Source organism: Mustelus asterias, chromosome 3 (assembly GCF_964213995.1).
Source record: "Mustelus asterias chromosome 3, sMusAst1.hap1.1, whole genome shotgun sequence".
In the NCBI taxonomy this organism is placed as follows: domain Eukaryota; kingdom Metazoa; phylum Chordata; class Chondrichthyes; order Carcharhiniformes; family Triakidae; genus Mustelus; species Mustelus asterias.
In genome coordinates this window covers 107,764,786-107,788,853 of record NC_135803.1, presented here as the reverse complement: position 1 = coordinate 107,788,853, position 24,068 = coordinate 107,764,786, and the positions used below count along the sequence as shown (strand labels likewise).

At 40.8% G+C, this 24,068-nt stretch overlaps 1 protein-coding gene across 1 annotated transcript in view; it reads left to right on the top strand.

Annotated features, from left to right (window-relative positions):
* Positions 1-4,028: 4,028 nt before the first annotated feature.
* lrrn1 (leucine rich repeat neuronal 1) overlaps positions 4,029-24,068 on the top strand; it is a 38,035-nt gene continuing 17,995 nt past the window's right edge. The window contains exon 1 of the mRNA XM_078209430.1: positions 4,029-4,373. The gene's annotated coding sequence lies outside the window, so the exon portion shown is untranslated. The remainder of the gene's footprint in view (positions 4,374-24,068) is intronic.

The window sequence follows — 24,068 nt, the reverse complement described above, 5'->3', positions numbered from 1 at the left end:
AGTGCTATGCTGCCAGTTTCTCAGGTGGGAATAGGCCCTGCCTCCAGATTTTCAGAAGGAATGCTGCTAGGGCAGTCTGTGATGCATAGATTGTCGGAGATCCACTGTGGAAATCACGCTGAAGAAACCAACCGGAGTTACTCCCATTTTCCCACAAACTGGGGACTTCGAATTTTTTTGAGAGAATCCCAGCCTTGATTTGCATACGTAGATTCAAAATAACAACAGGTGTATTGCAGGAGCTGCTGCTTGTGCAGAGTAGAAAACTATGAAAGGAGCCTGTGAAACACCCCAATTACATCATCATCAAATTATGTGAATGGCGCTTAAAGCAATTACTTAAATATATAACAATTATGAAGTTGACTTGATTCAGATCTTTACTTTGGTTTCAAAGAGAGAAATCCTTACTGTTCTCTTATAGCAGTGTTTCAGATGACTGCCATGTTCATCTTTCCTTCTCCTTTTGCCTGCTTGGCAGAACCCACTTTTAAAACTTCTGTCTGTATATTCCAGGAAAGAAATTTGATTAGCATGTCTTGCAGTCATTGTTACAGACAAATGAATCCCTTTTTATGATCTTTTCATCCCTGAGACTTTTCACACTTTTCAAGATAGAAATAAACATAAGGTGGGGTTATTTCATCCTCCACAGAGGGTTTTAAATGGGTAGTAGTTCCCATTGCCTTGATAGAAAGAAAGTTGACTAAAGTCCAGCACTTTGCATTTTTAATGCCTTCCTTTCAAGAGTCCCTGTGTTATGTGGACATTGACAATACGCCCACTCCCCAGCCAGATGTGAAATTGCATGCAGTGCAATTCTGATGGATGTTTCCCAGAGAAGTGGTCAAATTACAGTATCCAATATCAGGTGACTGATGGCAATCATTTTTTGATAAGTTTTTTTTAAAAAATGCCTTCTTTAAACATTCCAGTACATGCAAAGTTAGGTCCAAAGTGTGCAAGTTAGGTGGGTTGACCATGTTAAATTGTTCTTTCGTGTGCAAAGGTGTATAGGTTAGATGGATTAGCCATGATCAATGCATGAGGTTACAGGGATAGGGCGGGGGAGTGTGCCTAGGTAGAATACTCTTTCAGAGAGTTGGTGCAGACTTGATGGGCCAAATGGTCTCCATCTGTAATGTTTCTATGGTTTCTATATCTTCAGTTAGCTGGTGAAGTTGTAAGTAGGTTTTATTCAATAACAGTTTCCTGTCATTGCGATGTGGAAAAAAGCATTTGTATACATAACCTCACGCCAAAAACAGCTAATTCCTTAATGACCTCTTGGAGTTTGAGATCATAATGTTAACTTACAACACACCCTGCAACCCACTGTGATGATAACTGTTGGGGAAGCAAACAGTAATATTGTGACAATTATAGCACTGAGGGTTATGTCAATAAACATCTATCGAAACCGCATGCACCAGCTTTTTTTAAATCACAGAGACAGAAGCTGGCAGGGGTTTTTCAAAATTTAAAGTGCAAGGGTCTTAAATAACTTGACGACTTGACAGTTCCACAGATCCTTCTCTGCCTTTTATGAACATTTATGGCTACTCTTAAAAAGAAATCATAAGTCACACACGGCAGGATAAGGCACTCGCTCTAGTGACAAAAGGATGTGATTGAACTCAGCACTGAGTTCCAATAGTCCTATTGAGTTTGGAATTCCCTATGTTTGAATTACATCGTGTCCCCATTCCCCTATTAGCAAAAATATGATCTGTCAGAATTGGGGACAGGACTTTCAGATCTGGGGTCCTAGTGCCATTTTGGATAAGGCGCAGAGTCTCCATGGCACCATACAAATCTAAGTCACTGAGTCCCTAATCTCAGGTACGGACTGAGGAATGCTAATAGTACCAATCGGAACTTACCCACAAGGAATGTGAATCACCAAGAGAGATTGCCAACCAATTCATTTCAGGTGGATGCGCTTACAGACTTTGGTCTGAAATATTCTTGGCCATTTCGTTGTATGACTTCCAACTGCACAGTTTAGTGAGAGTGTTTCCACCCTCTCCCTATCTCCAATGTCTATATAAGTAATTGTCATCATCGTGTGTGCTGTGCTCAGAGGCAGGTCCTTGGCTCATTGTCTGCTTATGTTTCATCCTGAGCTGTTCTCTTGGCAGGTTTCATCAGTTATGGTTTGCCAGTGCCTTCCCTTCAGAACAGGGTAATGAGGCAAGTCCGAGTCTAGCTCAGCCAGAACAGGGAACAAACCTGCGTTGTTGGCGTCATTCTTAGCTTCACATTGGCCATCTGAGCAAATCTGTTCTCTATATGAGTAAGAAATGCAAGTATTCAAAGAAAACAGGGGGATAAAAAACCACCCACGCAATTAATTTTTTAATGCCTCTATGATTTTTCTCCTGGTTTGCTCACAGCAGCAGCCTGGAGATTAATTTTTAATCGTTGGAAACTCCAGAACAATCCTGTGTGGGTTGGGAGGCCTAAGAATGGTACTGGCGAATTGTTGCAAGAAGAAGTCTCCTACTCTCTCTCAGCCATTGTTGGATGAGAGTCAAAAAAGGAGAAAGGAAATTAAAACAAAACTCAAAGTATGGCTGCAAGAAATGCAAATGCACATTTTGTTACATCAATCAAGCTCTGCTTGACCTCCATAATATTCATGGGCACAGGCATAGCGGTGGTTAGCTCTGCTGCCTCACAACGTCAGAGACCCGGGTTCGGTTCCCGGCTTGGGTGACTGTCTGTGTGGAGTGGGTTTCCTCCGGGTGCTCCGGTTTCCTCCCACAGTCCAAAAGATGTGCTGGTTAGGTGCATTGGCCATGCTAAATTCTCCCTCTGTGTACCCAACCAGACACCAGTGTGATTAGCTCCGGGGAGGGGAATTTCACAATAACTTCATTGCATTGTTAATGTAAGCCTACTTGTGACTAATAAATAAACTTTTAACCTGGATTTAAGACAAGTGTCATGCATCACCGGTCGAATAATTAGTATTGGTTGCCATGTGTGGAAATGGGGAGAAAATAGAGGGGCAGAAAGTAATTAGGGAAATGAGAAGATCTGAATGGCTGTCACATTCAAAGTGATGATAAATCCCATTTTGTTTAATGATTCTTTGCCCTGCTGTTCCCATTTTACAAAGGCCCTAAAAACAGGCGCAGATTTTAAGCTCAAAAAGATAGATTCATCAGTTGCTTGTAACCTCAGCGTAACCAGACTGATTGACGTAAGACTTTGTAAAAGCTGTTTCTAATTCTGCTGAACAAGTTTACAGATATGTATTTCTCACTCACATTGCAATCAAAAAACGGGAAATATCTGAAGGATGAAAATGAAAAATTATATAAATGCCATGGATTTAAAAAGGTCATTGTGAATATCTCCGTCTTTGCTGTGTTAGTTTTAATTTGCTGCATACATTATATTTGCTCTGAGCTTTCTCACCGTAAGTCATTTTATTAATTGAATCCAGCATCATTAAAACGTAAGATTCTGACCCTCATTTCTCCTTTCAGCCTGTGAAAGACTTTCAGCCAAAAAAAAACTACAGAAGAATTTCTGCACTGCAGTGCAAGATTCAGGGGACAGCATTTTCTCTCTCCCCCCGCAATCCCCCATCAATCTACAAGCTTTTCAAATCAGTTACCTTTCCTTCCCTCCCTATAGTCTCCGGATGTGAGCAGTTTGATCTTTAGGAGTTTTTAAGATAAGGAGGACAGACTTCAGCAAGGACTCAGTGGGTCTCAGCTCGAACCTTCGATTTTGCCAGCACATTTGCCGGAACTCATTAACCAACGCTTAACAGGAAAATCGAGCTGGAGGATTCCTTCGTCCCCGATTTCCCATCCCCTCAACTCTTTCCCCTGCCAATTCCTCCCCAGTCAGACCCCCCCCCTCCCTCCCCCCCATTGTATGCACAGCAAGCTTTGCAGATGGGCTTTTGCTTGTCTGAATGTTCTGTGATCGACAGCTGGCATCCACCAATCCAGTGCTTGGAGTTAGCTCATTGCTGTATTATAGTACCAGGTGCTAACGCTACCAGAAGCAGTGGAGGAAGCCGATGCTGGGGAGAGTTGATCCTCTGAGGTGGTGGAAACCTCGTGTGCTTTTGCAGTCAGCAGAGATTTTACAGAAATGCCATTAAAGAATTTGAATTTTTAGTTTATCTTTTGTTGATGGAAGAAATGCTGCTGAAAACCTGAAAAGAGAGAGAGAGGGAGAGATAAGGACACAGAGGGTGAGAGAAAAGGAGACTATTGAGTGTTTGCAATTAACTAAATGAGTCCTTCACAGTGACTGCACACAACACTGCTGAGTGCCCCAAATCGCCGTGAAGCAGTTTCCAGTCAGAATTTAACCTGCAGCTGGATACAACACTTCAATTTACTTGGGTAAGGCTCTGCTATTTTTATTCTCTCTCTTTCTCATGCTTGCGTTAGCTGTGTAATTCCTCAAGCAATTATTAATTTGACCACAGTTTGTTTTCAAGTTGAAATGATTGTCTGCTAAGCAGAGGCATGTCCCACCCCCACTAATCTCTGATTTACATTTAAATGCGACTGCATTCTGGAAGGAGCTTTCCTTCCTTTATTCACACTCAGGAATCTAAGGAGACAATAGGCCCTGAAGAAGCAAAGTGAAAAGCTCAGCATGGGCCCTATGTTTCTAAGATCATAGAGTCCGCTGTCACCTCTGAAGCTGATGAAGGGGCTGGGAAGAGCCCTTCACCTTCGCCTCTGTCTTTCGCACTCTTGAAAGGCAGCACCCTCTGTCCCTCGTCCCAGCACCATACAAGAGCGGTTCCCAGACAAAAGGCTGCTAGCAAGTTGTGGTGTATGAGAGCGCGTGTGAATCTGGCCATTAACTATAGCTGTCAGTGTTTGCTTGGGGCTGTGTGACAGGGTCCCAGACCTCATGGTATAAAGCCGATGAATGAACTATTCACATGGAAGGCATAATCCTCCCATTTCCACCCCCCCCCCCTCCCCCCATTCCTAGGAAGGTATTATTCAAGGAGGCAGTCAAACACTGAAAGGAGTCTGAGCTGCCAAATGAGAGATAGTCTAAAGGTATGCAAACAAGGCGAGCAGCTGCTGGCGTGTTCTGTATTTAGAGTATACAAATGTTGCTCTGCTTCACTTTGTGCTTCCTTGCCTCTCATTCCCCTTGGCAGCTGTTTCTTTTTGGGAAGGTAAAGAAGAGGGGGGGGGGGGGTGGTGGTGCGGGAAAAAGGATAATTTGCTGACTCTACAAAACAATCGGCATTCTTCTTTTCAAATGTGTCCTCTCTCTTTCTTGCTCTCTCTCTCTTCCCTGCCCCCAAGTTCAGTGTTTAGCTCCTGATCTTCCCTTTGGTAGGAAAATGTTAAGGTGTAAGGAGACTGTGTGAGACAGGTTACGTACCGTGTGATGAGATTCCTATAACTTTTCTTTCAGATAATAACGTCAAGAATTTCTTTCAAAGGAAATTTTCAAACAATATATCAATTTACGTCTGAGCTTCTGGAGAAATGTGCATTGTAATATTTAATGAGTTTTTTTTTACTTTATCGAAGGACCCATTCTTACGGTGCACTTTCATTCAGAGTACAGGAATATTGTTACTTCAATTTTAAACTGAGATTTTTGTAATTATTCCTTGTGTTTGAGTAATTTCACAAATTCCCCCTGCCATTGGAAGTGCTTAAAATACAGACAAGTGACTTGAATCACCTTCTCAGCAATACGCGTAATCATTTGGATAATATCTGAAAGCGTTTGACAAAGGAACAGTGGAAACATGAACCAGTAGACAGTGTTTCGGGGCAGTCGTCTTTTGGAGCAAAAGAATTAAACCCCAATGTCTGTATGTATGAAAGTATCGCTGGAGCTAATCATATTTAATTAGCACAATTTATTGAGCAGTTTAGTATTTATGAATATGTAAATTTATGAAAAGATATGCAGAATGTCGGTCTTCGGTTATTTATGTGCAGTTTTGCATTGGAAGCAGCTACTTAGGTGATCTTGTTCTGCAATTTTCCCACATCCTCGTGGAAGTAAATGAGTTGAGTTGTTTCAGTTTATTGTACTACTTTCTAAATTGTGAGGATTCTATCTCCCTTTTGATAGTGCGTGCCTTAAAACGCAACATTAAGTTTGTGTGCACTCGCCTTACCGATATTAAGTGACAGCTATGAAAATGAATGATCGTGTCAAATCATAGTCAATTATATGCATTCTTCTTTTCAAGTAGTTTGTTTTTTAATCCAGTGACTGAACCGGCTTTCAATTCTTAAAGGGTTAATTGGAGTAAAGTCACTAGAGTTTAACTGGTTTCCACTTCCAATTAATAGCACCGATAAAAATTCCTTGTACTGTCCCACTTTGGCAGTCTGAGTATCAGTGCTGAGAGCTTTAAGAACTCGCATTTCAGATTTCCTCCAGTATGAATAACTTTGTGACCTGCGCTCGCACTAGTCTATTTACTATCCATGGAATAGGAGATTCAGATGACGAATTGCAAACGAGTCACAAGCAAAATGAATGAAGGAAGTTTGGAAATACACGGGGCGAGTTTTATATCTTGCCCTAAGTCTTCTATCTGGCAAAGGTGCTTGGGGCATCACTTCACACAAGCCTGTGAGCATGGGTGGACCATGGTGATGTAGTTGGTGACATTGCCAGCCTGCTGAGTTATTTCTGATCCCATGTCCTGCTCAAAATTCTTTATCAATAATTCTTCTGTCCAGCATAGAAATGAAGCCCTGTCAAGTTTAGCCAGTGAATGTGGCTTGCACATTGGAGCTCTGAGAAATTACTGAGGTAGCACAAAAGTCATTTGCCCTCACGTCAACCAAGTTGTTCAAAAAAGCAAGTTGGTTCAAGTGTGCTACAAGGCTGCACTGCCCTGATTGGTCAGCACGTTTGTGCCATGTTGAGGAACTGCACTACTCTTGGATACAGGGCATCAGTTCATTAATTTTGATTTACTGTTCTGTAATGTTGTTTCATGATGCTGAATAAATATTAGAGGCTATTTGAATTGCTTCTAACTGGCGTTCTGCATTAGTGCTGTAAAAGTTTTAGCAGGGGCTAGGGAATGGAAGTGGTCTCCATTACTTGAATGAGGCTTGCATACGAAGGACAGAGGCATCGTTTAGCACATTAATATTATCAGATTCAATTTCACAAAGTAGCTTGCAGTATGATGTTGCCCCCGTCACCCGATACAATACTAACTAGCACCAAATTAATCTTGCACCTGACTCTTGAAAAAAATTCTCTCTCTCTCTTTCTCCACCCCCCCCCCCCCCCCCAGCAGAAATTTGCAACAATGCATGCAGCCTTTGCTTTTGGAAGTTGCAGAGTAAGCTCATTTTTTCACTGTGCGCATTAAGTCGAATTTAACCCCATCATGGGGTCATGTGCTTGTGCTGTGAACACCAAAGCTTGGGTGGATTATGTAGTCACAAGACAGATGAGGTTGAGGGAGGCCATTCAACCCAATGTAGATTACCAAACTCAAAATATGTCTCTCGCCCTCTCATTATTTATATATATCCCACCCAATGACCTTTTTTGTGTGAAGAATTTCTAGGCAGTGGTACAAACTGTTCTGTTTTATTTTTAAACCTGTGATGTCTTATTTAACTGTCAGTATGAATGACTTTGTGAATAATGTTGAAAGATGTGATTTTAGTTATTAATACAGTCCACAATCACTATACTGAGGAGTCCATCTGGATGGCCTGATTTTAACTCTTAAGTGGATGTATTTTGAGTGGGTTAAATCTCACCCTCTCCTCATCAAAGTATAAAATGTAGAGTCTAACTATGCCAGTAACAGAGGCATAAAGTGTTTGGGTAAAAAAGAAAACACCTTTTCATATCTGTAGTACAGTGGAGGGAGCAGATTGAACTGTCGATGAAAGTTACCATGGAGATCTCAGTCAAACACTCCCACCCCCAATTCTGCTGATTTCCAATTCCTCTGAGGGTCTTAAGGAAAGTGCCAGGCACTTTCTCAAAGGAAAGGAAAATGGAGAATCATTCATTCTTGATCCGTTCTTCAGCACTGGTCAAAAGCAAGGTTAGTAGAAATGCAGGAGTTTGCCATCAATCCCCGCCTACAGTGAGGGTGATCTGACCTATGATCTGGATAAACGAGGCCAGTTTTTAATTAAGAAATTAACTGGACAAAAAACCTCTAGTAATATCAACAAGTTTAGAAAGGGCAAGGAAGATAATAATGTAAATTGGATGACCGCAATCTTCTGCCTGTATGTTGATTTGTGGGAGGAGAGGAAGACTTGAGTAGAAAACAGGATTGTTTTGCTCTTTCGCTACACAAAAAAAATACTCTTAATTATGACCGATTCTATTAAAGACGATTCACTGTAAATGGAAGGTTTTAATAGTGTGGGGTGTGCAAGCTCTGCGGCAATGGTTAGATAGATGTTTTGATACTGCTTGATTTAATAAAAACTGCTCAGTTGACTATTAGAAATGATTGCTGGGTCCAAAGCATTCAGTAGTTAGAATTCTCTTAATGCACCCCCGCATCAATTCTTTTCTTTGAAATGTCTCAAATCCCATCCAGTTCTTTTTTTTTCAACTGACTTTTTAATCTGAAATGCTGTTTGAGTTCATTTCATTAATTGACTGCATTAATTAGCCGAAGAGAAGCTGTTCCAGTGTCGGCATTGAATGCAACAGTGAACAAAGACCTCACAATCCGTGCGTCTGGTTGTCCTGGCAGACATGTGAACTGTGCAGATGTCTCCTCATTTGTTCCCAAGCTGGACAGTGGTGGCATTTATAGGGCTCCATGGTGATGAGGTAAAATGCAGACACGATGCTTGAACTCATTTCAAAGTTGCACTGCATTAATCAGAATTCGACTCTGTGGCGTACACATGCCCTGGTGAAGAATAGGCTTCCTTATCTTTTAATTTAACTTTTAAAATGACTGACACACTGTTCTAAAGTCTGGTATATCTGGAGCAGATTAAGAAGATTCATTTGCTTTGCTATTAGTGCTAGTACTCTTTCCATCTCAAACTTCAGTAATCCCCTTCGCAATAATCTGCTTTTCTATTTCAGAAACCGTGAACACAAACACACACATCTGTAGCTGGGTTGATTCCAGGAGCGTTTTGTTTCTGTTTAGTGGAGTAAATTAAAATATATTTCTTTCAATCACAGGACACAATACTGTTCCTGTTCTTTTCTGTCTATTTTTAGATGAGGCCCAGGAAAGATGTGTGCCCACAATGGGACTGCGTTGTTACCTTAGCTGCTCAGTTTTCTTTGAATGTCATTCTGAGGCCAATAAATGATATTGCAGATTAGCATTTGCACAAAACACACTCGCCTTAAAAGTTTGTGACAATCTAGATGCAATGTCAGTACAAACTGGTGGTAAATTCTGAACAGAAGTTCTCTCCACCTATCCAGGTTGCCATTATTTCTCCCTCTGTCCATAGACTCGCCTCTCATTACCTGCTGCACCCTCCTGTCATCTTTCTCCCGTACCTTTGGCAGGAGTTTGGTGGAAACACCTTTCACGTGTGCTGAGCCTTCTGCCAAAATTACAGTGCAGTAAGGCTCTGTGGAAATTCCTGACAAGAACATCTAAAAACAATTGAGAATAACAAACCTAAACGGCACAGTGCCAGGGACCTGGGTTCAATTCTGGCCTTGGGTGTCTGTCTGTGTGGAGTTTACACGTTCTTCCCATGTCTGCGTGGATTTCCTCTGGGTGCTCTGGTTTCTTCCTACACTCCAACGATGTGTGGGTTAGGTTGATTGACCATGTTAAATTGCCCCTTGGTGTAGGGGGATTAGCAGGTAAATATGTGGGATTATGGGGATAAGGCCTAGGTGGTATTGTTGTCGGTGTAGGCTCGACAGGCTAAATGGCCGCCTTCTGCACTGTAGGGATTCTATAAACAAAAAGGGAGGTTGTAGAGAAACATTATGTACATGCTGTCATGATCTGAAGTTATTTAAATCTTCAGACCTTGTATGATGAAAAAGCTGGGCTGCAATTGTCAGCTACAGTAAAATAAAAGAGAACCGCTGCTGGAGGGTCTTGGTTGACAGGCTATCTAGTGTAGCTTAGTAAAACGAAACATTAGCAACTTGTTCCCACAATTTCAATAGACTTCGTTCGTAAAATTTTTCAAGTGCTATTATTAGAGTCCATTATTAATTCTTGGCTGAGTTTCAAAAGTTCCAAAACCACTTATTGTGCCAAGGGGAACTGACTCAACATTTTGATCAGCAGTTTCAGGAGGCTATTAAAGGGATTAGCTGCTTTGATGTGGTTAGTGAATAGAAGTTTATTTTTACAACAGATAACCACTTGAGGGGATTTAAATTTTGCATGGGTTTCATGAATGGGAGGTCTTTTTTGGTTCACTATCATGTATGAGTGAGAGCTCCCTTAGATTGTTTGTTTTAATTATTTCATCTCCACATTGCTCCTGAGATCCGCCTATTGTAGACACTAATTGAGTGGCTGTAGGGGTGGCATAGCATTAGGGAAAATGGAGTTGATTTGGGCATACAAGGGAGCATGGGGGTCTGACATAGGGGTGCACGGGGAAATGGGGATTTGACAGGGACATGATGAATGGTAAGGGTGAGAAGCCATATACCCTTCTGTACAACCTAGCTAACATTTCAGAGAACGAAAGCAGACCTCCTAACCAGTCTGTTGTGGTAGTCACTTGCCTCTGTGCCTGCCTACAAAGGTGGCAGGCCTGACTCCATTCCCCCCTGGAGTGAAATAGCATGCAGTGGTTATTTCCATGGAGATGGGTCTGCCGAGTCAAGATATTTCCCGACTTGAGCTTCCAGCATCAACGGCAAAAACCCAGTCCTCTGTTTGTTTATTTTTGGTTAGTATCCCACAGGTATGTTACGAAAGATTTGGCGTACAAATAATTATTATGTGGCAGTATTTTCATGTAAGATCCCATAAACAATCTCTGAGATAAATTGCCACCCAATCTGGCTCTGGCGGTAGTTGAGGGAATAATGTTGGCCATTGCAATGTGACAACTCCCTGCCCGTCTTTAATTAATGCTGTGGGATCTTTAACATTCACCCGAACCAGCAGTACACAATGATGGGCCACAGGTGAATACCATGTCCACGAGTGGCACCTTTGCCAATGCAGCATTCCTCCAGATCTGAGCTGGAATGATTGTGCTCAAGTTCTGGAGTGGTAATCTGAACCCAGAAATTTCTAACTAAATATGATTGCATTATCAATTTGAACCAAGAAAAGCTCAGATGTTCTTTAGTAATAAACTCCATGTAAACAGAAACTGGATGATCTATTCTGGTATCCCCTGCCAATTATCAGGCCTTCCCCAGAGTTTACATCACACAAAAATTGTGCTGATACAACACCCATAGGTACGGATGCAGCTGCATAAACAGGTACTTTAGGTGGATACCTGGATCGTTCAGATGTCTGCTGCCAATTAATGATAGGTCACAGATATTTTGACAGCCATTTAGATCTGGATATGTTTGTGTCCTTTAGGTAGCAGGCTCCTGAATCATACAACACTTAGATTTTCTAAAATTGTCATGTATTCCCTCCTTTTGCCATATGACCATTCCAAATCTTTGTCAGTGTTGGATCTTTTGTTTGGACTTGTGTGTTTATAGTGCGAGCACCTGTTTCCCAACAAACACTAAGCTCGGCCTAGCCAACAAATGCCCACATCCAGTGAAAGAATAAATAAAAAACATGTGCCTGTCACATGTCATCTGGTACAGTGTGCATACACTTTTAAATGTGCTGGAAACTACGTCTAATTAAATTATCGGAGGCCATGTGTAAAAATTACAGATGGAAGCTTAGGCCTTCACAAAGCTTTTTAACAAAAAGCCAGTCGTCTGCACTTTCTGGTTGGTGAAACATGATTTTCTTTTTCCTTTTCACATGAACTGAAATACTAATGCCCCTGTAGCTGGGCATCAAGATTTTTTTCCCCTTCCAAACTTGCTTGAATTTGAACAGATCGTAGCCTAGTTGATGTCGCAGCTACCCTATTCACTGCCTCATTTAACCTTTTCACCCTTTTTGTGTGCCAATCAATGACCAGCCCTTCTGTGCTCTCATTCTTCTGCATCTGCGCTGCTTAATCTTGTAACGCTATTGACTGTGACTATTCATTCTGCTTTGGAGCCATTATAGATTACCACTGGATCAAAATTAAAAGCTGATATTTTCATCAGGTTGGCAGAGTTTTGGCAGGAGCAAGTGCAGAGAGTTAGGACCGTGCGTCAGGATTGGATTATCCCTCATCGTGGAGTTGTGCCGAACTCTTCCCAAATCTGGTGCCTTACAAAGGAACCGGGATCATCTTGAATTCTTCAGCGTAGCTGAAACAAGGACCCCTAAGAAGTAGTGGTTTTGTGATGTGATGCTGATTGATATTTCAATGTCCTCTCTCTCAAAATAAAACGCTCAGTCAGTAGATCAACTTTGCAAGGGCAGTGCCCTTCGCTGGACTTCATGGTAAAAAGAGGGAGAAGAAAGCACAATTTGCCTTTTTGTTTTGGTTCAGACTAACAATCATGCAAGATAAAATAGCACACATGTTCGTGCCAGTCAGCACTCCATCTGTTGCCTCTGGCTGCAGTTTAAATCCCCTTCCCATGTTTGGTCACAGGAATGATTCTGGCACAGGTCTGTGTGACCAGCGATTAAAGTTAATTTGCTTGGTGAGAAGTCCTTTCATTAACATTGAGCATTCTTTTATTCAGCCGGTCATGTTTTCCCGCTACCACTGGAAAGTTGCCTGAAGCAGAAGCCTGGCATTTGTTTTTTGCTTGTGGTACAATTTTATTCCTATCGTCTGTAAACTGACACCTCCTTAGTACAATAGAAATTTGTAACAGAAGGAGGTCCTTTGGCCCATCATGTTCGTATTGGTTCTTCACTCCGGCAATCTAAAACAAATTTCACCTCCTTGTCATCTCCTGGTAATAATGCATCTTCCTCTGTTTTAGATAACTTTCCTTCTTGAAAAATGCAGCAGTCTCTGTTTCAACTGAGGCAAAGATTTGATACACTTGACAACCTGCTCCATATAGAGAGAATTATCCAAATCTCCCTCCCTTGTATCTTGAAATTGATCATTCTGATTCCCTCCTCAGGGTGGGTTAACTCGGAGAGATAAAATACTGCAGATGCTGGAATTTGAAACAGAAAGTGCTGGAAGCTCTCAGCAGCTCTGACAGCATCTGCAGAGAGAGAATAGAGCCGATGTTTCAAGTCTAGATGCCCCTTTGTCAGAGCTCTGACCAAGTGTCACATAGACTTGAAACATTGGTTCTATTCTCTCTCCACAGATGCTGTCAGACCTGCTGAGATTTTCCAGTATTTTCTGTTTCTACGGTGGGTTAACTCAGTTGGCTAGATATCTGGAGTATGGCATCAAATCACACTAACAGTGTGGGTTCATTTTCTGTAGTGGTTGTGGTCGTTCTTGGGGACTGCTTTCTTGTTTTACCCCATAGTGATTTCATGGTCCAAACCATAGAGAGAAAGAGAGACTTTTCATTGCCATGTCTTCTGTTGCCGAGGTTCCATACTCTGGAATTCCCTCTTCCACCCTCTACTTGTTTTCTTCCTTCACCAAGATTTTGGCCATCAGATTTCTTAACTCCTTAGTGGTTCAAGCCCGTACTTGGTTTCATAATGCTCCTGTGAATTACCCTGAGATATATACTTATGTTAAATATGCTATATAAGTTGTTTTCTGTGTTCTCTCCGCAGATGCTGTCAGACCAGCTGAGAATTTCCAGCTTTTCGCGTTTATAAAAGTCATTGTCGGATGACAAATGTAGTCTTTTAAGTCTATTTGAATGCTATCTATTTTTAAAGGCTACGAGAGTGTTTTTCACAGTTCAGATGTCAGACTTTGTTCAGTTATGATTTGTGTACAAAGATGTAAAAAGTAACACCCAGTTATTTCTTTGTTTTCTAACCTTGAAATATTGCGGTAACCAGAAGAGGAATCGATCACCACCAATTTACATTTCTGCACTTTAATTCCAAAACTTCAATGAATGTTGGGAGAGGAGAGAATGTGTTTTAATACCTCCAGTTGATTTAAATGGATGTGCTGCTAAGTGGGTTCTGCACTACTAGGAGCAGCTGGGGTGGGGGGAGAGAGTCAGCCCAGGTTCCTGACTTGCAGTCTCAATGGAAGGAAGCATCATCTTCAGGAGCCCATTCAGGCACATGACAGCTTTAGATTTAAGTGCGAGTTCCTCAGAAGTTGCAGCCTCAGTAGTGGTGAAATTCTCAATAATATTGGGACAGCAAGATCCAAGTCATGATGTATGCCAAGTGTGCATGCTTGGAAGGAACACACAACTTCAGATCTAGCAATCCCCAAACACTCTGCAACTTTGGGGTGGTGGCTGGTAGATCTCTCATTTTGCCTTGTAGAGACAAATTGATTGCCATGATTTGTCAACAACTCCACTTTCATCGTATCCTGTACCTACCAGAATGGGGAAAACCAAACACAATGATCTTTGGATTTTTTTAATTTAGCAATTCCAATGATTAAAGCATTAATGTGGAGCTTGATTTGTTCAAGTCAGGCTACTCCTTCCCCACAATACTAACTAGCTTTTTCCCTTTTGAGGGGGTTTCATTATACATTTTTGGCCTTCATTTTTATCTCAATATTTAGACACAACTAGAGTCACCCATTCGCCTCCCAAGTGACTTGCTGTGGGGGGGGGGGAATATAGGCGGCCTCCACTTTCTTGATGCAGAAAGAAATACAAAATTGACAAATAAAGTTTCTATGGATTGAAAAAAAGTACTGCATAGTGAATTGGTAATATCTGAAAATTCCTTCAGTTACCTCCAGTTATCTCCAATTTTGAAAATCAAATCTCTTGGAGATTTTTCAGAGAAGGTTCAAGGACATAAATATGTGAAGCTCTGCAAAAATAAGTGTTTTTCTTATTAGCATCAAGGAGAATGTAGGGACAATGTGAGGACAAAAATAAATTTGACAGCTCTTGAACAGTCAGAAATCGTGTTCAAGTGAAGGAGAAACTGCAAATTCTATAAATTTGATATCATTAACAGCGCTGGCAGAACATAACACTGGATTTCCATGGGAATTCTCCTAATCGTCTGCTGTGATGTCAGCAGAGCTCTTGAGAAGTGTTGGAAAAAAACGTTTGCACTGCTTTTCCAGTGGTCTGCCACAGAACTATTGGACAAAGATCCGTCATGGCTGTTCGAAGAGACAGGTTAATGTTTCAGGTCTTTATACTTTTCACCTTCCTGGCACTCCCATTACCCATTCTCACCTTCTTTGTTGTGTATTGGACCCAGTCAAGTTAGGAAACAATGTTGGCCATTCTGTCCCTTAAGCCATTTCTGCCATTGATTTTTTTATCAGGGCTGGTCTGTATTTTAACTCCACTTACCCAGATGGATTGGGTAGATGAAGGTTGAGGGCTTTGGAGCTCAATTCCACTAAGAAAATACATTTTGTTAGCTTTGCCTGTTCTGCAGCATTTCTTTTCTCTTGGAGAGTATTTAGAACAATGCAAACTGGGTTCATTTTAAGAATGTTCATTAGATTAATTGTATTCTTTGGGTGTCACTGACTTTGACTTAACCATCTAAATTCATAAAATTTGGCTATTTATGTATTGAGAATTAGTGGCAGAATTTGGTGTTTTAAAAAAAATTTCTGATTGCATGACATTCCAGTCTGGAGATCAAGCATGATAAAGTAAAAACATGTATATAGTAGTAATCATCATCAATCCCATGGAATGAGGGTGATTTATTCCAGGCTTCATGATTTGTGTCTCCTCGTGTGACTCAGCAGGCTAATCCTGGAGGTACAGGTCTTTGGGCAAGGCGGACAAGAGTTGTCCCAGAGAGTGGCGAGGTGGGATGCCAGATGGTGTTCTATTGCCCCCTCTTTCATGCTGGCCATAACCATGCAAGCAAATATCAGACAATTCCCCAGAGAAAGCAGAAGTTGCCCCAGTCTCCTCTTGCACCCCCTGATGGGTGGTTTGAGAGTGGCAAATCTGAACAAGTTGATCTTCCACTCTGGTGGCTGTAATATCCAACATTTCCTCTTGGTGTTGGATTGTGAAGCCAGTGGAAATCCAGAGAGAGGTGGAAGAAAAGGCAGCAGGAATCTATCCACTGGCCCCAGGCTCTCTGCTGGGTGGAGGATTGCCAGCTGGAATGACACCAGAATTTCAATATATTTGCCCATATCTGGGGACAAGCAGATGGAATATTAAAATACTGTACATGTTATAGAAATACTTCATTGAAAATATTCACTGTTAGTTGAACCATGGCAATTATAGCAAACATAAGGACTGCCTGTTTGTCATTGGTGACCAGTGTCGTAACTTGGGCTTTTCTTGGCTCTTTAAAATCTTAATTAGCAAAGTAATCGAATTCACATAAGCTACTGACTATGTGACCTGGGATGACCTACCCAGCCTGTCACAGACAGTCTCTGCCTCCTCCAAATGGACTTCCCAGTAAATGAAGGCTGAGCTGCTAACATTTTGCGCACCCTCGGGTACATCAATACCTCCTGAAAAAGTAGGTCACGCGTTGTTACAAAGAATGTAAATGTTTGGTTTACATTTGTAAAATAGCAATTAAACCTGCAGGAACTGCAAATACCTTGCTGCTTTCAGAACTCTCGACAAAGGAACCACCTGTCAAATCATATGGTGATCACTCAGAGGTGATGTACTTGCATTCAATGTGCATCTTGTGGCACATTCTCTCCTCAAAGAAATTTGGTACCTACACTGTACAGTTCAAAAAGAAGCCATCATTGCAATATAGGGAAGCTTCTTGACTTCTATCATCATCTTGAATTGCTCCTTTAAGCATTTTTTTTCAAAACTTATCACAATCATCTGCAGTGACATTTATCCCATGCAGTCCTTCCATCAGCTCGGCTATGTTTTTTTGTTTGAAAGCTGCTGGTTCTGAGCTAATCTCAGTATCCAGAGGTGTTGTCCAAAGAGATGTGCAGCAATTGTTCATTGAGACTCGCTTCACAAAACCCATGAAGATTTGAGCAATATGTCGGTGTATGGAATCATTGCTTCTGGATATTGCTCCCACTTTAAATGCTTAAATCATAAGGAACTAAGTAGATGCACAATGCACTATTCTTCTGGGGAACAAGTACCATTGAACAGATGCATGAGGCTGACGTTATAGGAGGGTTGATGTTCTGTCTGACCAGACTATCCAGGGTTTCCTTCAGCTTATCCCTTAAAGCCATTGGTACATGGCATGGAACATGTTGGTGTTGTTCAGTCTGATTTGATATTCACACTCAACTTATTCTACTCCATCACTGAACGCCCATGTGTATTTCAGTGCCATTCTTGTCATTGATCATAGATCCCATTATTCCAGTAGATGGCATGTTATTAATTGCATAATTATTGTGATGCTTCTGGCATGTCCAGACAAGCAGCTGTGGTATAGTCATGCCATCAATATTATCAGCACATCGGACCAGAAATCCTGTTTATCATGGGGAGACTTGTTCTGATACAAGCTAGAATTGCTGACTTAAGTGGTTCCATCTCTGCAAGCTTAAAATCGTTTGTTACTTCTTAGTAATGCATGAAGTGGAATCATGTTACCTTGTGCACCTGTCTCTATTGAAAATCTTAGGCACTTGCCTGGCTCCAGCTCGAGTGTAGCACACTGAATTATCAAAACCAATGGAACTGAGCTCATTGATTCTTAATTGCTCTAGCTATCTGTTTGTGTGCAGGCAATTCTCATGATATATTTTGCTTTGAAATGGCTGTTCTCTCTGTATTTGTTGCACACCTTCCCAAATTGCTCTTTGTTGTGTATTGCACTGAGGAAGACAACCACATCCTCAGCTGCAGGCAGCCATTTTTGAAATAACTTCATTTACACTTCCACAACAGGCAGTAAAGAGAGCAATATAACAAGATTCTCAGATTTTGCAATATACTACACCCTCTTGTAGAATTTCTGTTTTTTTTCCAGCAATGAATCTTGGATTCTTTAGCTTTGATCCAAAGCTTGCCTTGCCTTGTCTCTCATGGTTTCCTTGACTTGAAGTATCGCACTCACATTCTATCCATACAAATACAAATAACTTTTCTGTTGCTCTACAAGGCTATCGGTCCCATGACAAATCTTATCCATCACCAACAAGGTTAAATTAGACTCTCAAAGCAATCTCTCTCTCACACCCTTGAATTCACAATTCCAAATACGAGCCAGTCTGTGTTGCTTCTGGCAGTAGTGTCAAACTCGCACTGTTCAGTGAGTTTTCAATGTTGTACAATTCTGGTCATAGGTTTCACTGATTATCATGCATTCCCCTATTGTAAAGGAATGATTTTGGATGGTCGGCAGCACTGAGGAAATGTCAGCAATGGCTTAACTTTACAACTGTCTCTAGCATTGACCCAGACTCTGTGTGGAATAGACTTGTGTGCATCAAGCCCTATTGCTGTGAGCAGTGGCGCCATTTGCATTCAGTACAATTCCTGATTGAGCTTCATCGCTAAGGAGTAGCATTTCCAGGCTTGAACCTCCACAAGATTCACATTATGGATTTCATCGAGCACCTCCCACTAGCACGATGAACTCACTATAATTTTCATGTAATTTTACAAACTGTGCCAGTCACTTAAGGTGTCCACTAAACTAGTAAAGATTGTTTTAAATGTGCCACTGCCATGTGTTGTTACCTTTATTACAAAAACTCATGCTTACTCCTGCTATTTGAAGTTTCAGTATTTGTATATAAAAGAACAAATTAACTAACCTGCAGCTCCTGAATTGTTTGCCATGCTGTTTAGTGTATCTCTGACTAGAGAGGCGCGGGGGTGAGAAGAAAGGAATGATCAACTGACGAGCCACATGAATGATTGCATAGACGCCATATCATAGAATCCCTACAATGCAGAAGGAGGCCATTTGGCCCATCGAGTTCACACTGACTCTGAAAGAGCATCTTATCCAGGCCCATTCCGCACCCTATGTCCATAACTCCACACATTTACCCCACTAATTACCTTCATCCCCTGCACATCTTGGGACGCTAAGGGATAATTTAGCATAGCCGATCTACGTAACCTGCACATCTTTGGACTGGGAGGAAACCAGAGTACCTGGAGGAAACCCATGCAGTCACGGGGAGAATGTGCGCAGTTTGCACAATCACGCATGGCTGGAATCAAACTCTGGTCCCTAGCACTGTGAGGAAAACCAGTGTGTATGATATTAACAGTTGGCATATGATGGAGGAATAATACAACAGCTTGTCTTTTACTTTCAGCAAGCTTATTGTGCTTCCAACTCGGCTAAGGTATAAAACCCACAGAGCAACTGTTCCAGCTATATCCATTTATATTCTTTTGGGGTTGAGCCAATAACCATTACCTGTCTTTAATAAGGCAATTAGTTTAACAATGTAATTCTCTCAGCCTGCACTTGCTGAAACATTGAGAGATTCCTGGTCTGCCATGTGATGAAAAGAACATTGGGGCTTCTACTATTAGCCTCTCGATAGCTCCTGACTATAGATTATAATATGCATCTAAGAAGTGCATGTTGCCACAGTAACTCAGACTCTGAGTGAACTGTAACGCACCCACCACCACTTGGTTCAAATCATTGGTAAAATTGTAGTTGTAACAGTTGCTGTCGTACTTGATTTTTAAAATTAAATACACAAGGTTTTTCAACTTTGACTTTCCATGGGAATTTAAGCTAAGTAAGAGCAAATGGTGAAGATGATCATTGACTCCTAATTGAGTGAATTAAAGAGGAAGGAGGACGTGGTAAACTGACCGAGATCAGGGAGAGACAAAGATGAGGGTTGAGAGAAAATGAATTGGAAACATGGGAAAAGCTCTGGAACTTGGCTTTGAAGTTGCCTTCGATAATTACCCAACTGCTCCTCTACTGTTTAGTCTATACTTCACTATAGTCCATAAGTGAATGTAAGCCAAGAACAATACAGCCCTCATCTATAATACCACCAAATCGCTAGCTGCATATTGTCATATTGATTCTCTTAATTGGACTTTTGTTTGTTGTAATTCAGCTTCTAGAAATATATTGTGCGTGTGCGTGCGCGTGTACGTGCGTGTGCGTGTGTCAGTTAACCGAAACGTCAATATGCTCATCGTGCATGTCTCTCTGTTGTATTTGTATATACCTTGTTGTATTTGTGGAGGCATTGGTTCCAGGCCTTTTCCAATATGACAGAGCAGTCCTCCTTTGTACTATGCAAGAGATGTTCAAATCTCTGGAGTAGGTCATTAAACTGAGACCCCCCTCTGCTCTCTTGGGAAGACATAAAAGATGTTGAAAAACAGTAGGGAGTTCTCCTGGTGTATTAACCTACATTTAATCCTAAATCTATACTACACTACACTATACTATAGTGTAGTGTAGTATAGATTTACTATACTATACTACACTATAAACACTAAAATATTGCACATGTGAACTTGTTGTGTGAATATTGACTGTCACATCTGCCTACATTACAACAGTCGGTCACTGCATTTCAACAGTACTTTCTTGGCTTTGAAATGCTTTGGGACATCTTGTGTGAGGTGCTATATAAATGCAAGTTATTTTTTTCTGAGAATAAACCGAGGTCAATAGAATGTAGTATACATTCAAGGACTTGGAGAGAACTTGTTTTTCTATGTAACTTTAATACCATTCACCAAAATATAGTAGTTGTTGTCAGGAGATTACAAGTCAGGAAATTATGCAGTATATACCAAGGGAAATATGGTAACCACGAGCAACTTTAATCTTAGACTAGGTAAACCGATTTGCGATAATAGCATGTGAAGAGCAAGTAGGAAATATGCTATTTTAGATCAAGTATTGTGTCATGAGAGTCTTTATTAATAGCTTTGTAAAGGAGCCTGATTTTGAGTGGGGGGGCAATTATACTTGAATTTTACGTCGAGTGTGACAGTGATATGACAGTTAAGTCTGAATCTAGGGTCATAAATCTCAACAAAGTAAACTATGTAGATATGAAGGGCAAATTCGCTAAGGTAGCTTGGGAAACTACTGTGAAAGGAATGATAAGCCAAGTACAAATAGTTTAAATTCACAAGAACTACGCAAGTCCTTGAGAAATGAAAACCACAGGGAAAATGAACAAGAAGTTGGGGGATTGTATTAGGTTACAAGGAACAGGCTTATACCATTGACAAAAAGCCTATCAAGCCTGAGGAATGGGAAGATTTTAGAATTCATCAAAGGATGACAAAGAAATTGATGGAGAAAATGAGAGTAAGCTAGCAGGAGACATGAAAAACCTTTTCAATTAAAAAAAAAAATAATGTAAAAAGAAATGTAAAAATGAAGAGAAGTGAGCGCAAATATGTCTCTCTTATGGGACGAGACAGGAGAAATTGTAATGAGTAAGGAAATGTCAAACATAACATGCTTTGTTTCCAGAATATTTTGTGCATAGGAACAATGGGGAATCGAGGGTTTAGTGAAAATGAGGAATATAAAAAATTCCCTCTGCTTGCATTGCATTAAAAATATGTCTACTGAGGGAGGTGATGGCCTAGTGCTATTGTCACTAGACTATTAATCCAGAAACTCAGCTAATGTTTTAGGGACTTGGGTTCAAATCCCACCATGGCAGATGGTGGAATTTGACTTCAATGAAAAATATCTGGAATTAAGAATCTACCGATGACCATGAAACTATTGTCGGAAAAACCCACCTGGTTCACTAATGTCCTTTAGGAAAGGAAATCTGCCGTCCTTACCTGGTCTGCCTACATGTGACTCTGGACCCACAGCAATGTGGTTGACTCTCAATTGCTCTCTGATATGGCCTAGCAAGCCACTCAGTTCAAGGGCAACTAGAATGGGCAATAAATGCTGGCCAACCAGCAACACCCATGTCCCACAAATGAATTAAAAATAAAAGATAGTGAATGCATTTTTGATCTTCCATAATTTCCTAGGTTTTAGAATGGCCCTTGCAGATTGAATGATGACAAGCATCACTCTGCTATTCAAGAAAGGAACGAGAGAGAAAACTGGCAACTATGGGCCAGTTGGCCTGCTATCAGTAGTAGGCAAAATGTTAGAATCTACTACTTGTATTAGGGATGTGGTATCAGAGCACTGATTTAATGTAAGCGAGATGTGGTTGACAAATCTATTAGTGTTCTGCAATTGTAGCCAGCATCATGGATAGTGAGGGAACTAGTGGATATAATTATTTTGATTTACAAAAATAATTCAATGAAGTTTCACACAAAAGGAGCCAGATTCTCTGACCTCGCCTGCAGCTGGGATTCTCCAGTCCCGCTGCTGTGAACGGAGATTTGGTTGAGTGCCAAATTCTCCATTCTCACTGGCAGCAACCGCGGGGTGTGAATGTCCGGATAATTCCGGCTGAGACAGTTACTCAAAATTAGGTCTTGATTGGATTAATATATTAGCTTGGATTGAGGGTGGGTTAACAAACAGAAAACAATAGAAGTAAACAGGTCCTTTTTTTTGGATGGGCAGACAATAACTAGTGCGATGCCTTAAACATCAGTCCTTGAGCCTCAGCTATTTAAAATCTATGTTGAAGACTTGAATGATGAAACAGTGCAACATAATCAAGTTTGCTGATAGTACAAAACTAGGTAGGAAGGTGTGAGGAGAATGCAGCGGCTGCCAAGGAATAGTGACGGGTTAAGTGTGTGGGCAAGAACATGACAGATGGAATATAATGAGGAGTTATCTAGATTGGTAGGAAAAATAGGCAGAATATTTTTAAATCATGAGAGACTGGGAAATGTTAAATATTCAGAGACCTGGGTGACCTTGTTCATGAATCACAAAATTAACACGCAAGCATGAGAAGCAATTAGGAAAGCAAATCATGTGTTAGTCTTTATTACAAAAGGATTGGTGCATTCATAAATAAGCCTTACTGCAATTATATGGGCCCTAGAAGAGCCCACTTCTGAAGTACAAGTTTTGATCTCCTTCACTGAGGAAGGATATATAGAGGGAATTCAACGAAGATTACTAGATCAATTCCTGGGATGGATGAATTGTTCTATGTTCCCTAGTGTCTCAAAGAATGAGGGAAAATTCCATTAAAGTAAATAAGGTTCTTAATCAAATTGAGAAGTAAATGGTGTGGATTGGGGGAGGGCTTTGTCTTTCTGAGGTGTTTCAGTGTAGACATTATGGCATTACAATCTTCAAGGATTGAGATGAAGTAAAATTTCTTCATTCAAAGAGTTGTAAATCTTTGGAATTCTCTACTCCAGAGAGCTTTGGACACTCGCGACATTCAGAATAAAGATCAATAGATTTGTTGATATCAAGGGGTTTGGGGCAGTCAGGGAAACTGGAGTTGAAGTGGAAGGTCAACCACAAACTTATTGGATGGTAGAGCAGTGTCAACAACCTCAATGGCTTTGTCGTGCTCCTATTAAGTTCATGTGAATAAAACCGCGTCCTGAAATCTTTTATATCCATGAGAGGAAAAACAGCGCTTCTGGTTCATGTGTTATCTAAAAGACAGAACTTTCAACAGCACTCCCTCATTGGCACACTCAACTGTCAGTTTCAGAATGGGGCTTGTATCTATCCCCCTTAGACTCCAAGATAAGATTGCAATTAATGACAAATGGTTGATCAATAAAATTTGTCCACTGGATTAAACTGCATTAAGTCCAGGAACAGTGTTTGTTTGAAATTGTTGCCTTCTTAATTAAAGTGCAATAAAATGTGCAAAAGAAATTTGATTCTGGGCTAAAAAGTTAATATCTGAAGATAAATTAATAGAATGTTGACTATATTGACTTGCTTATGAAAAGTGATCATGCCTCGCTTTATATTAATCTAGAAAGAACTCCTGTTTACCAATTCTGAAGGGTAATGGGATTGCTGTTGACTACTAATTATACGAAGCAGATGGTCCGAGAAGATTTGTCCACCTGAATTGCTATTTGGTATACTTTGCAGGAAAATTAAAACTGGATCCCCT